Source organism: Aulonocara sp. 'chitande type north' Nkhata Bay, linkage group LG7 (genome assembly GCF_057382095.1).
Source record: "Aulonocara sp. 'chitande type north' Nkhata Bay isolate Kocher_YH1m ecotype deep benthic linkage group LG7, A_spYH_male_GT1.1, whole genome shotgun sequence".
In the NCBI taxonomy this organism is placed as follows: Eukaryota; Metazoa; Chordata; class Actinopteri; order Cichliformes; family Cichlidae; genus Aulonocara; species Aulonocara sp. 'chitande type north' Nkhata Bay.
In genome coordinates, this window is record NC_141350.1 from 27,048,524 (window position 1) to 27,062,553 (window position 14,030).

The window sequence follows — 14,030 nt, forward strand, 5'->3', positions numbered from 1 at the left end:
GCAGTATAATGTCCTCGTAAGTGGATATCAGGCCCTTGTAGAGCAAAATTTAGTATTTTGGTTTAGACATCCCAAAATGTGATGTCCACATATGTGGACGCCAGGTCCTAGGAGGTTAAAGTAATGATGGACTGTCATTTCTCTTTACTTAGCTGTTTGGTTCTTGCCATAATATGAATTCTAACAGTTGTCAAATAGGGCTGTCAGCTGTGCACCATCCTGACTTTTACACAACACAATTGATGGTCCCAACCCCATTAAGAAGGGGTGGCTGTAGCTCAGGTGGCAGAGCAGGTCAGATACTAACCCCATGTTTGCCTACTGGTGGTGGTCAGAGGGCCCGGTGGCGCCAGTGTCCGGCAGCCTCGCCTCTGTCAGTGCGCCCCAGGGCAGCTGTGGCTACAATGTAAAGCGCTTTGCTTTTATATATTTGATGTCTTCAGTAGGTTGACACATTTGTGGTTGAACCATTTTACTATAATCAGACCTTTTGAATCTACGCTTTTCTGTAACAAATAGACTCAGATGTTATTAGCAAATTATTATCATTTCCTTTCCTTTTCAAAAGAATGGTCCAATGTGTCCTAAACCACAGGACCAATAATAATAATAATAATAATAATAATTAAAGCACCATTGCTTAATATTTGGAGTTTTTATCATGGGTGAGACTCAGAAACTTCTGGGAGATTTCATTTGGTTTAAAGCTCAGAAGAAAAAGGACAATTTAGCCATAACTCACATTTGCCTGAGCAAGAAACGTCTAGGATGTGAACTGCTAATGTGATGTCCGTCCTGGTCAAACTGCTGCAAAAGGCTGAGAGACTGAGTATAATGTAAGTAAAAACAGAATGCAACAATTTATAAATCTATTAAACCCAAAGATGTGAAATGTTAAAACTGAGAAATATATTTATAAAGATATTGTCCACACATCTTAAAAATAGGTTGGGGCAAGTCTTCATCACCAAGAGTATGAAGCAATGCTGTTATAATAGATGCAGTGTACAGTTTAGGATTATCTTGCTAAAATAACGTCTTCAGTGAAAAAGATCTGGGCCCGTATCCCTAAAGATTCTGAGAATCCTCTCAGAGAGCTCCTAACTTAACCTAAAAATTCCTCGCCAGGAGTTTTAGCTTAGAAGTGATTCCAGAACATTTTCAGTGAACTCTGAGCAAGGAATGGATGGAAAATCCTATCTTAGTGAGGAGGTGTGGTTGACCCCGTTGCTAGGTATGAGTCATCATTTCAAAAGCCGTGATTGGTTGATCCTACAAGTTTGATGGAAATGAGCTTTTGGTGATAATGAGCAAAGGATGTACCCTCAAATCAATAAACATATTATATACTCTAATCTTATGCTGACTGTAATTGTAAATAATATTTCACATTCAAGAAAATATCTGGAAAATGAATAGTAAGCTGTAGGGGTTATAGCCTAACATTAGAATCTAAAATATGTGAAAACTTAAAGTCATTACACCCTGTTCAAATAATGATTCGTGTCTTATTTGCTCATATAAATATCCTAGCTGGCATATTTTGTACTTTCACTCCCATATGGACCCCGTTGAAAACAAGATGGCCTATCTCAAGAGGCTGTCCTTAATGAAGTAGAAATCACAACGTTACAAGTCCAGTGTGGTCTTAACGAGGGTAACATGGCTCAGCTTTTAGCAATGTCTGTGATTGCAGACCCAAGTCATCACTGCTGCATTGTTGCATTTTCCCGGTTGCCAAATACCTCGGGGTTGTGATTACTTTCGTCTCCGGTGTAATAGCGTTGTGGCGTCGAGTTGGTGAAGTAATTGCATCTCTAAGGAGATCCACCACAAACATGATTCCTGCACGATCCAATCTGTAGCATCTCAATAATTCCCTGTCATCCAGTGTTTGCAGGACATCTCTCCTGCCTCTTCTGTTGGCCATTTTGTGCAGCTGCTTAGGGGAACTCCTAAGCCACTAAAAGTCCTCTTCCCTGCTCTTAGCAGATCTTGCCTTAGGAGCCCTTTTAAGCGCTAGGAATCTTGAGGAATAGCTTTTATATTAACTGGGATTGTCGTGTCACTTTTAGGGGAAATTCTAAGAAAACGTCATGACTCTGAGAATTTTCTTAGAATTTGGCCGCTAGGAGCCACTTTTTGCACAAAGATTCTTTAGGGATACGGGCCCTGATCTGTAAGAGAATGTATGTTGCTCTAAAGCTTGTATATACCTTTCAGAATTGATGGTACCTTTTCAAATGAGCAAGCTGCCATGTCTAAAGGTTTGACAAACAGTAAAGCTCAGAGATGCAGTAAGTGAGCACTACTAACAAGCTGGGTGGTCTTTTTCTTCTTTAGTCCAGAGAACAGGGAATGTTTTCTTCCAAATTGATTTTTTTTTTCTCACACAATTTGCGTGTGCAAAATAATCCCAAAATGCAACAGTACAACATTCTGCCAGTTGGCAGAAAAATAAAAGAAGAAAAAAAAACCACACACAAAAACCCTATAGTCACGTTGTGTGTGCACATAGTGGTGTATTTAGGGCTCTTTAAGTGTTTAATGGAAGTGTAAAAATGATATACAGTGCAGTTAATTTACAATTTAGTACACTTGAGGTGTAAAAAATATATTTTTAGGCATTTAATGAGTGAAGAATATTTTAAATAAGTCTTTGATTCTAGTTGGTCAAGGACAGATATTTATTTGTACTTCTTGTGGTTATCCAGCAGATGGGGATGTTTGTCTCTTTAAGATATTCATACCCCACATCCAGCGTTTCACCAACTTCTCTGACCTCCTCTTTGGCTAAAGTGATGTGCAGTGTGGCCTAAACATGACCCAGTACCTTCTGTGTGCTGCAGCCATGGACACAGTAAGTTACTGTACAAACAGCTGAAAAACAAGTAAGCCAGTTCTGATGTGAGAAATCTGGTCATCATAGTATTTTTGTCATGTGGCCTTCAGTCCCATGTTGGCTCCCAAGGATGGGAATGTGAGAACAGTAAGGTCTCAGTCCAAGCAGGATTTCTGACATCATCACTATAGTAGTAATTAAGTCTCAAGTCTGCCCATAGATACTCTACGGTTTCTCTGAATGGTTATTAATATTTATCCAATACTACTTTTGCTGATGCCGCTGTATAGCATCTTAGTCCTGCTAACTACATAGCAATCAGCAGAAAGGCAGTCAAGATCCTAAACAAACAGTCTTTAATGCTTATATTTAGTAATATGTCCAACAACAAAAAAAATCACACTGTACTGCTCAAAACAAAACAAAACAAAAACAGGCACAAAACACTGAAAATAATACCTTCCTGTTGCTATTATTAGAAAACATTATCCTGACCCATCATACAACCTTTTTTTGGCAATCCTTGCCACCGCAGGAATACTGAGTTCCTGAGCTGTGGAAGTAGCTGAAGCAAAAACTCAGGTGTGGGATTAAATCTGCGAGGCCACTGGACTTGACTTTCAGTTGGTCTTGATGTAATTCTGGCAAACCCTCAGGAAACTCAGTAGGAGAACTCTGCTCATACTGTGTACAGTGGAAGTGGGGTGCTGCAGACTTCTACTGAGGATATAATCGACCATGGAGGGATCCCCTCAATCCTGCTAATACGCCTTCTGTAGAAGATCTGGGACGGTGCCTCTGGTTTGGCAGACTGGGTTGCGAGTCCTATCTTTATGAAGAGCTACCATAGGTTGAGAGGCAGGTAACACCCTGGACGCCAGGTTGCCAGTGTGGTGCAGCCAAATACAGCATACCAGCACAAACCGTAGACAGGTCTCCAGCCTCTACCAGGGCCAGCACACACTGGGGCTATGCTTAAATGTGAATATACAAAGTCAAAAATTAACAATCATACTTAAAACATGCTGTAAAGAAATTTCAGACAATTTAAAACTGAAACTCGGAAACTCGTCTGCTCTTGATGTTCTAGTTTTTATTCTCTCAGTAGAAGACTTGGTGCTATTAAAGGGGTTCAGAGTAAAGATTAATTCTGAGAACAAAATTCAAACATCGTCTGTGTACAAGTTTGATATGAGGTCATCAAGGACGGTGTAGGTTTCAGTAGGCAGTGATTTCGTACCTGTTGATCCTTATCTGGATCGTATCTAAACTGCTTCAGACAAAGTTAAGGTCGCCACATAAGTTACCATACCTATACATCCTGGTAAGAAGTTACCACTGGCATACTACAGAAAGCCCAGGGTTTAACCCTGAACTTAGCTGGATGAGACAGAATGCTGCTTTGTACTATAGCCTTCTGACCTCAACATAATTAAAATACTGTAGGGCTGTGTATAAACAAAAGCCTGCAAATCTCAATTAACTGAAGCAACACTGTAAAGAAGAGTGTGCCAAAAGTCCTCCACAATAACATGAGAGACTGATAAAGTCATACAGAAAATTATTACTCCAAGTTATTGCTGTTAAACATGTTTTTTAAGCTACTGAATCATGAACTGTGGTTGCTTTTGAAATGGTTATGTGTTCTAAGAATTAAAAAAAAAAAGTAATAGTGACCACTTTTATTCTTATATTGCTTTCTAATTAGCCTAATAATTTCATGTAAATGACAGAATCAGGCGTAAAGGTCTTCTGAAAAAGGCAATTAATAATCCAACACTATATTATATATAGAATTATATAGAGGTTTAACTATATACCTTTGCATATCTCTGCTTTGTGCAACGTGTTTTCTGCGAATAAACTTCAGGTGCAAGTGTTGTGAGGTTGTACTGTGAATCCATTCCACCACAAAACTTGATTTCTAACAAATTCGACTTTTATTTTGAAGGTCACGCGTGGCAGCGTCGGTTGCAGCCGGTACTGCAGCCTGTTGAATGGAGGCAGCGGGAAGAGGCAGTTGTTCTCACTTCCAGTTATCAGAGAACCTGTGTGAGCTCCGTTTCTCAGTATGAGTTCTTAAGCGGAGGAAGTGTTTGTTTTTTTTAGAACGGAAACCCAAGCGATGCGCACACACAGCTGCTGATAACAAGAAGCGGCACATTTTATTGAGTCGCCTAAAGACCGCAGCTGTGTTTATTACTCAGAGCAGCAGCAAAAGGTGAAGCCAGTTTGCAGAGGTGAGTCCACGCACGAATACCACGAGGCTTATATCCTGTCAAGATGTTCACGCAGAACAGCGGCCAAACTCTGTGGCGTGTTTCTGTTTCTTTTACTGTGTTTTTGTGACCGGACGCATTTCATATCCTCTCGAGCTGGAATTCAGTAAAAAAGTAACTTACGAAGAAGAGATCCTTTAAAATAGAAGTGAAAACCCCTTTTTAGGTCAAATAGATACAGCCCACTGAAAAGGGGAGAGTGCAGATACCTGCTGGTAGTTACGTGTGTGGAATGACCCACAGAACTTCATGTAAATAGGTACGCAGTCACAGACAGTTCAGCTCTTTACGTATAGTTACATGTAATGACTTTGGGGAGGCGTCGTGGATCTTATACCAGTAATTCTGTATGCCAACTTAAAGCATAAGATCGATAACTGCACCGCATACTAACCCAGTGTTTGTTTTTGGGTCAGTAGATGTATTTATAACTGTCATTGTTGTGTTGGTATATACGTTTTTAACCGTTCGTGAGGCGATTTTTCTTGAGACCAGTTGTACTTGTCAATGACATGAAGCGGATGGAGGAAACAGTAATACGTTATTTCATTCTTAGAACACGGGCAGATCAGACTTCTCAGAGCATTATTTAATGATCTTATTGTTGCAGCTCTAGATAGACTGAGTAATTTTCAACTGCACTTATGTGAGTTCCTCAAATATCTGGGGATCGACCTGTCACAGAGACCTGCAGTTTTTTTTAGGATGCCAAGATAACTTTACCAAGTTAGGCCTATGAATAGCTCACAGTTTGCAGATGTCAAGCAAGTGACTACTGTCACCTGTTACTTTGTAACCAGAATTGTTTAACACCACGTAACTTCAAAGTAAAAGAAAATAATGTATTGTGTGTATAATATGGCCAGAGGTAAGAGGGCCATTTATGGGGCAAGGATCAGCAGAGGCAGGCTGATGCTTGGCCTTGCAGTGTGGTGATAGTCTGTAGGTAGCATACAGAGCTTTGTAGATCCTGTTACTTTTTACTGTCTGACTGACAGGACGTTGGTACAGGGAGAACTCACTTGGCTATTGGTTGCTTGGAGAAATTCCAGTTTGACAAATGCCCTCATGGGTTTTTGCAGACTCTGTACTGTGCACTCTTACACTTCAGTTTATTACATTAGGATTAGGGGCTCACTAATTGGCACTTGGCTGATTTCTTTCTATTTTGTTTTTGTTTTGTTTTTTATTCAAAGGGCACTGATGAACAGCCCTCAGCCAGTGTCTCCCAAAGTATACAATAGCATGGAAGTCTGTGAACAGTTCAATCTAATTACAAATTTGTCATCAAATATTACAGTTGTTTGTTTGTTAGAATTTCAAACACCATAAAACTACCAGAGGGGTCATTTTAACCCATCCTACAACAAGATGAAAATTAGGTTGTTAATTTTCATCTAATTTTAAAAATTATTAATAAGAGCTAACACAGTAAATATGTAAGATTTTTTTTCATTAGTTTGTTTTACGAATTGTTTTATTTTGATATACTGATTTTTTTTAAATGATTATTTTATTAGAATTATTATTATTAGACTCAATAGAGTTCAACAAACAATAGTTTACACACCTGAATAATGTAACTATTTTAGGAGAAGATGATCAATGAAAGGTTAATTTTGGATATTGGTTACCCTACTATATAAAAAGAGCACTCACTGTGAAACATTGAACAGGTCTTTGCCTATACAGGTGCTGGTCATAGAATTAGAATATCAAAAGTGAAACTTGTATAATGTATACATTCATTCCACACAGACTGATATATTTTAAGTGTTTATTGCTTTTAATTTTGGATGATTAAAACTGACAACTAATGAAAACCCCAAATTCAGTATCTCAGAAAACAACAACAAACTTTATTTATATAGCACATTTAAAAAACAGTGGTGTACCAAAGTGCTTAACATGCAAGCGAGTAGGATGAAGTAACAGGGAAGGATGAGGGCTATGGCAAGGTACCAAAACATGCTAGCAGGTTGAATGGCATTAAAACACAAAAGCAAAAGAATTGCATAAGGAAACTAAGTGTAAAGGATAAAACAGTCAAAATTAAAAATGATTAAACGTAATTAAGAATAAGCCAAAGATAAGAATAAGCATTAAGCTAACTGACAAGCAGGCGTTAACTGGTAGAAAAGGCGAGGCTAAATAAGTGGGTTTTTAACCGCGATTTGAAGGAATGGATGGAATCAGACTTGCGTATAGCGATGGGGAGGTTATTCCATAAATTAGGTGCAGCCAAGGCAAACGCGCGGTCACCTCTAGTCTTCAGCCGGGATCTCGGGAGTACCAAGAGTGACTGGGAAGATGATCTTAGTGCTCTAGTAGGGGTGTATAATCTAAGAAATGTAGAATATTACTTAAGACCAATACAAAGAAAGGATTTTTAGAAATCTTGGCCATCTGTAAAGTATGAACATGAAAAGTATGAACATGTACAGCACTCAATACTTAGTCGGGCTCCTTTTGCCTGAATTACTGCACCAGTGCAGCATGGCATGGATTTGATCAGTCTGTGGCACTGCTCAGGTGTCATGAGAGCCCAGGTTGTTCTCATGACACCATGAGAGCAACCATCTATCATGGTCCTTAAACCAGCTACTGGTAGCTTTGGCACTGTGTGCATCTCCATAAAGCTGGTCAGCAGCATGAAGTGCTCTAAAACTTCCTGGTATACGGCTGTGTTGATCTTGGACCTCAGAAAACACAGTGGAGCAACACCAGCAGATGACACCCCAAACCATCACTGACTGTGGAAACTTTACACTGGACCTCAAGCAACGTGGATTCTGTGCCTTTCCTCTCTTCGACCACATCTTTTCCTTCCCCTCGCCTCTCTACTAATTTACTTGGACACAGAGCTATGTGAACAGCCAGCTTCTTTTGCAATACCCTTTTGTGTCTTGCCCTCCTTGTGCCCAGTGGTCATCAACTGTCAAGTCAGCAGTGCTCCCCATGATTGTGTAGCCTACAGAACTGGACTGAGATTTTCTTTAAAGGCTTTTGCAGGTGTTTTGAGTTAATTAGCTGATTAGAGTGTGGCACCAGGTGTTTTCAATATTGAACCTTTTCACAATGTTCTACTTTTCTAAAATACTGAATTTCATTAGTTGTCAGTTATAATCATCAAAATTAAAAGAAATAAACACTTGTAATATATCAGTCTGTGTGGAATAATTGTATACATTATACAAGTTTCACTTTGTAAATAGAATTAGTGAAATACATCAACTTTTTGATGATATTCTAATTATATGACCAGCACCTGTATTTTAAAATTGACCTCACATTTAACTTTTAAAGAATAAGAAACTCAATTTAATGAAGTATTGTAAAGTACAGCAATCATAGTAACATAAATTAAGCTTCAATCTACATCCCTGCAATTCATCAAGCCTGAAACCAAATAGTTAAATCTGCTCTGCATTTAACTCAATTTAACTCATTTAACAAAACATTTTTGTGGCATGCAATTTATTGAAAACAACGCTTAAACTGAAACAGGCTGTTTTACAGCTGATCAAATGCTTAGGACCACACCTCCAAAAAAACAACAACCCCGTAAACCCCCACAAAACAGAAATCAAAGTTCCAAAAATGAACTCAGAAATGAGTAGCTCCACCGTTATTGTTGATCATTTTAAATATTTGTTGCGGTGTGCTTGATGCAAGTGTTTCTATGAGGTGAGTGGGAACATTTCTCCAAGTGGTGAAGACAGCTGCAAGAAGGGCATCTACTGTCCAGAACTGTTGTCCATTTTTATAAACTTCCCTCGCCATCCATCTCCAAAGGTTCTCAATTGGATTGTTTTACCTGCCTAAGAACATCTGTGATATCAGGCAGGTACGTAGTTCTTCTCTCAGTATCGGTGCAATATACTTCCACATTCACTGCATGTAGTTGGGGGAATTCCCTCAAACTGTATTTACAAAGGCTGCCTTGTTATGTCTGTAAAAAGTGGAACATGTAGCTTACTTAGATGAAGTTAATTTACCTGTTTTATTTACAACTGGAGCACTGGCTCAATAACTTTTACACATTATGAGCAAAGCCAATTGGCCACTCTAAAAGTGAACAAGTTCCATACGGTGTATTTATTTGTATATATAATAGAACACTTTTAGAATTAGAGCAAGAGAATTATCTCATAGTTACCGTAATTGTTGGGCTATAAGCCGCTACTTTTTGCACAAGCTTTGAACCCTGCGGCTTTTAGTCAGGTGCGGCTTTTTTATGGATTGTCCATGATTTTTGTCATATCGTAAGACGATTTGTTTTGTTTGTTCCGCTGTTGTACGGCACTACGTTGCCTGGCGGAAGGGCATGTGATATGTACCCATAACTTGTTTTTCAAAATATTAATAAAAGGGGTGTGTCTTCAAACAGCCATCTCTTTCCTGACAATTCCCTTTGTGCATATTCTCTTACATAAGATAAGTCAACATTGAAACACCTGCGGCTTTTAGTCAGGTGCGGCTAATGTATGTACAAAACAGGATTTTCCCCTGATTTTAGCTTGTGCGGCTAATATTCAGGTGCGCTTTGTAGTCCGGGAAATATGGTAATCAGATAGTTGTCCCAAATTTGGGGGGGAGGAAGGCACATCACAAAACAAACTTGGTTGCCCTTTAATATGCTACACAAAGCTTTATTTTCTGTGGTATATTTTCTGTGCTTCTGATAACTTGGTGTGATATTTTCATTGCTGATTAGAGGTGGTAGACTGCCACTGCTTATTTCTATTTACTGGCAGATGTTGTGCAGCTTCCTGTAACAGATTTTTGACACAAATAAGTGTTACTCTGCTAAGTTAAAACTGTATTTATGTTACAGATAGGAAGGAGTGGTAATATTTTTCTGTCTAGCTCCAACATTAACGTTATATATTGGCGTCTCTTCATTGGCTCCAGATTCAAATTGAAAATCCTACTCCTTACATACAAGGTCTGAATAACCAGGACCAATCTTATCTCAGAGACATAGTACCATATCTCCCCAGTAGAGCACTTTGCTCTCAGACTGCAGGCTTACTTGTTGTTCCTAAGATATTTTAAAGCCGTATAGAAGGTAATGCCTTCAGCTTTCAGGCCCCTCTTCGGTGGAACCAGCTCGTAGCTTTGATTCAGTGACAGGTTACCTCTATTTTAACATTAGGCTTAAACTTTCCTTGTTGATAAAGCATATAGCTGGGGATGGATCAGGTGACCCTGAACCCGGCCTTAGTTACACTGCAATAGGCCTAGGCTGCTGGGGGCTGTTCCTCCTTCAGTCACATTTTTTCATTCACCTTTGTGTTTATACATCACTCACTTAATCATTAGTTGCTATTAATATCTGGCTCTCTTCCACTGTGTGTCTTCTCTCTTCCTACACTCACCCCTTGTCGGTCACAGCAGGTGACACTGTCACTAAGTTCTTGCTCTCGGGGGGGGGCGTTTGATTGTTGGGGTTTCTCCATATTATTGTAGTGTGTGATGTGGCACTATGTAAATAAAATAAAGTTGGAATGAATTAAATTATTATTAGCCACAGCTGCTAAGTTAATGATAACTTAACTGATGGCTAATAATAGTAAAATGGGTAACATTAATGTGGGTGCCAGCCAGATTAACATTTATGATAACTGTTTAATTATTAATTGTTGTTGAAACAAGAACTTTACTGACCTCAAAATTCCTTTTACACTCTCCAAGGTGGTGGTTTAGTGTTAGTGTAGGTTTGGTGAGTTAGTGTTCACGTCTTCAGCTGCTGGTGATGGGAGGGGCTGCCTGAAAATCTGCAGCAGTCCCTTTGTTATGTGTCAGATGGAGGAGGCGAAGTTGGTACCGACGATGTCATTACTGTTGCAAAAGCATAATAATCTAATCTATTTAATTAATAATTAACAATTATCACTAATTGTTAGTATAAATTAGTATCTTAAGTACCTACTCAGTACTTATGCTGCCTTTAGTGCAAAAAAACCAAAAACGTACCATTGCATTTTCAGAATTTAGGTATCAAAGGTTCTGTAAGTATTGGTTCTGGTGGCATCCTTATACCACAAAGTAGTAAACCCTAAACTGTTAGATCATCCATATGTTAACCCTGGGACTTCCTCAATGCAGAGGGCTCTATCCCGTGGATGGACTGGTATCCGGGGAATTTAAAATCTAGGTTTACACTTTGAGGGTGACTCCAGGAATGTGACAAATAGCCAGAGTAATTTTTGTTGCATAACAGAGTGCATAGTTCTGCTGGGAGAAACTGCTGCTCCCTCTACAGTGTTGACATTGGTGGTACAGTTGTGGTCAGAAGTTTAAATGCATTCATCCTGGGTATGAGTGTCAGGTTAATGGTTTCCTTCAACCGTACTTTTTCTAGAGTGAAATGTTTGTACATTATACATCCTTAATTACTTTAAAAAAAAAAATTTGGGTGCACAATTTTAAATTTCTTTTAGATTTTAGAAGTTTTTAGAAGTCAACACTAGGGGTGGGCGATATAAACGATATACGATAGAAACGATATAAATTTGGCCAACGATAGAGATTTTGACTATCTCGCTCTATCGCGATAGCGCATGTCGATGATGTCATCAAGCTGCGCATGTTTTGGTCGAAAGCATCACAGCGGCTAAAACCATTATCATCTGCAAGTTATTCCAGGCGACAGTCATAGCAAAGAGATGAAGCACTTTTGAAATAAGGGGAAAGCCAAAAACTCTGCTTCCTCCACTTCCGTAACATTGATTCATTAATGTTGAATTCTCTCGCAGCTGTTCTAATCCCATGTTGTTGCAGTATATTAATAACTAACCTCGTATTGTGGATGAATAATCTCAGTTGTTCTCCTGACTGAAGTTTGGCCCATGTATAGCATCATGCTATGCGATTGCATTTGTCCCTGACCACCAGAATCCCTCACGTTAACTTTTAATGAGTGGAAAAAAGTTGGCGTTCATCCTCCAGCTTCACTGTGCTAATGTTATGCTAACATAGCTGTGTCGCTAGCAATCACGTAGCACAACATGTTTAGGTGGAAGCTAGCGAGCTAACTTCCTGTTAACTTCTAACTCCGTTAAATTTAATAAATTCTGTTTTCATGGATGCATGGATGTTAAACTTAATTGTTACAGCTGGTAAAGCAGCAATGCTGATGATTTTATTAAAGATGAAAGAATTTAGACCGTTTTTAACTCTCAGTATTCGTTTGACTTTGGGACCTGAAGCGGACGGAGTTTTCGACCCAGATTACTCCGCAAAGCTCCTCACTACGGCAGCCGCAATGCTCTGACAATCCATCAAGCAGTGCACTTACCAAAGTTGTACTAAAACATTTTTTAACAGATTTCTGCACGCCAAAATCGGTTCGAGGTCAGTAAGCACAACCAGAATTCATACATAAGGCACACTCTCGATTTTTGAGAAAATTAAAGGATTTTAAGTGTGCCTTATAGTGTGGAAAATACGTTATACAGAAGAAAAGAATATATCGTGATATATATCGTTACCGCACATGCTTCAAATTATATCGCGATATGAATTTTAGGCCATATCGCCCAGCCCTAGTCAACACAGTGTCAAAAGTATGGATACAGGCTCAATAATTTACATAATTTCCTTCGGGATTAATAAAGTTTTCTGAAAAATATAGATATATTTACATACACTTACTTAAATCTTTTAACAAGTGGTGCTGAAGATTCTAAGATGGCTTTTAAGTTGACGAGGCAGAGCCCTATTAAATTCTGGTTAGTGATCATGTCCAGAACAACTGGTGATTTCTCTTGGATAGCACTCATTGGACTGACCAATTCTTAGAACAATGGCAAAGTCCAAGGGAGCCAACTCAAAATTACCATGGCATTCATGCCCATGATGAGTGTATCAGAATCAGAATCAGAATACTTTATTGATCCCTGGGGGAAATTATTTTTTGTTACAGTGCTCCATTTTAAACCAACATTAAGACAAGACAGACAATACACTAACTAAGAATAGTACAATATATACACATACATACATACATACATACATACATACATAAGTCACTCATAGATAAATATTTGGAAAAGAAACATGTGTAGTTGTAGCAGCAAACAGTGTGTTAAGTGGATGCGTTGTACAGGGAGATGGCCACAGGCAGGAATGATTTCCTGTGTCGTTCAGTGGTGCTTTTCGGTAATCTCAGTCTCTCACTGAACGAGCTCCTGTGACTGACCAGCATGTCATGGAGTGGGTGGGAGGTGTTATCCAACATTGTCTTTATCTTGGACAGCATCCGCCTCTCCGACACCACCTTGAGGGAGTCCAGCTCCATCCCCACAACATTGCTGGCCTTACGGATTAGTTTATTAAGTCTGTTGGCATCTGCGACCCTCAGCCTGCTCCCCCAGCATGCAACAGCATAGAGGATCGCACTGGCCACAACAGACTCATAGAAAATCCTCAGCATTTTCTGGCAGATGTTGAAGGACCTCAGTCGCCTCAAAAAATAGAGACGACTCTGGCCCTTCCTGTAAAGTGCTGTGGTGTTTTTAGCCCAGTCCAGTTTATTGTCAATGTGTACTCCAAGGTATTTATAGTCCTCCACAATGTCAACATTGACCCCCTGAATTGAAACAGGGGTCAAGTGTTTCCTGGTCTTCCTGAAGTCCACGATCAGTTCCTTGGTCTTTGCCACGTTGAGCTGCAGATGATTCTGCTCACACCACGTGACAAAGGAGTCGACCACAGCCCGGTACTCTGTCTCATCATCCCTGCTGATGCATCCAACCACCGCAGAGTCATCAGAAAACTTCTGAAGATGTGTACATAAAGTGTACATAAAATTCTGACCAGAACTGTATGTGGATAATCGGTATGACTTTCAACCTTTTTTTAAATCTGCTTCCATGTTCAGCATGTAGACGATCTGGAAAGAC

At 39.3% G+C, this 14,030-nt stretch overlaps 1 protein-coding gene across 3 annotated transcripts in view; it reads left to right on the forward strand.

Annotated features, from left to right (window-relative positions):
• The first annotated feature begins 4,873 nt into the window (after window positions 1–4,873).
• Window positions 4,874–14,030, forward strand: part of LOC147325290 (proline-rich protein 5-like) — a 42,599-nt gene continuing 33,442 nt past the window's right edge. For 2 of the 3 annotated variants that reach the window (XM_086299736.1, XM_086299737.1), the window contains exon 1: window positions 4,874–5,082. The gene's annotated coding sequence lies outside the window, so the exon portion shown is untranslated. The remainder of the gene's footprint in view (window positions 5,083–14,030) is intronic. The other variant, XM_086299740.1, reaches the window with a different exon arrangement.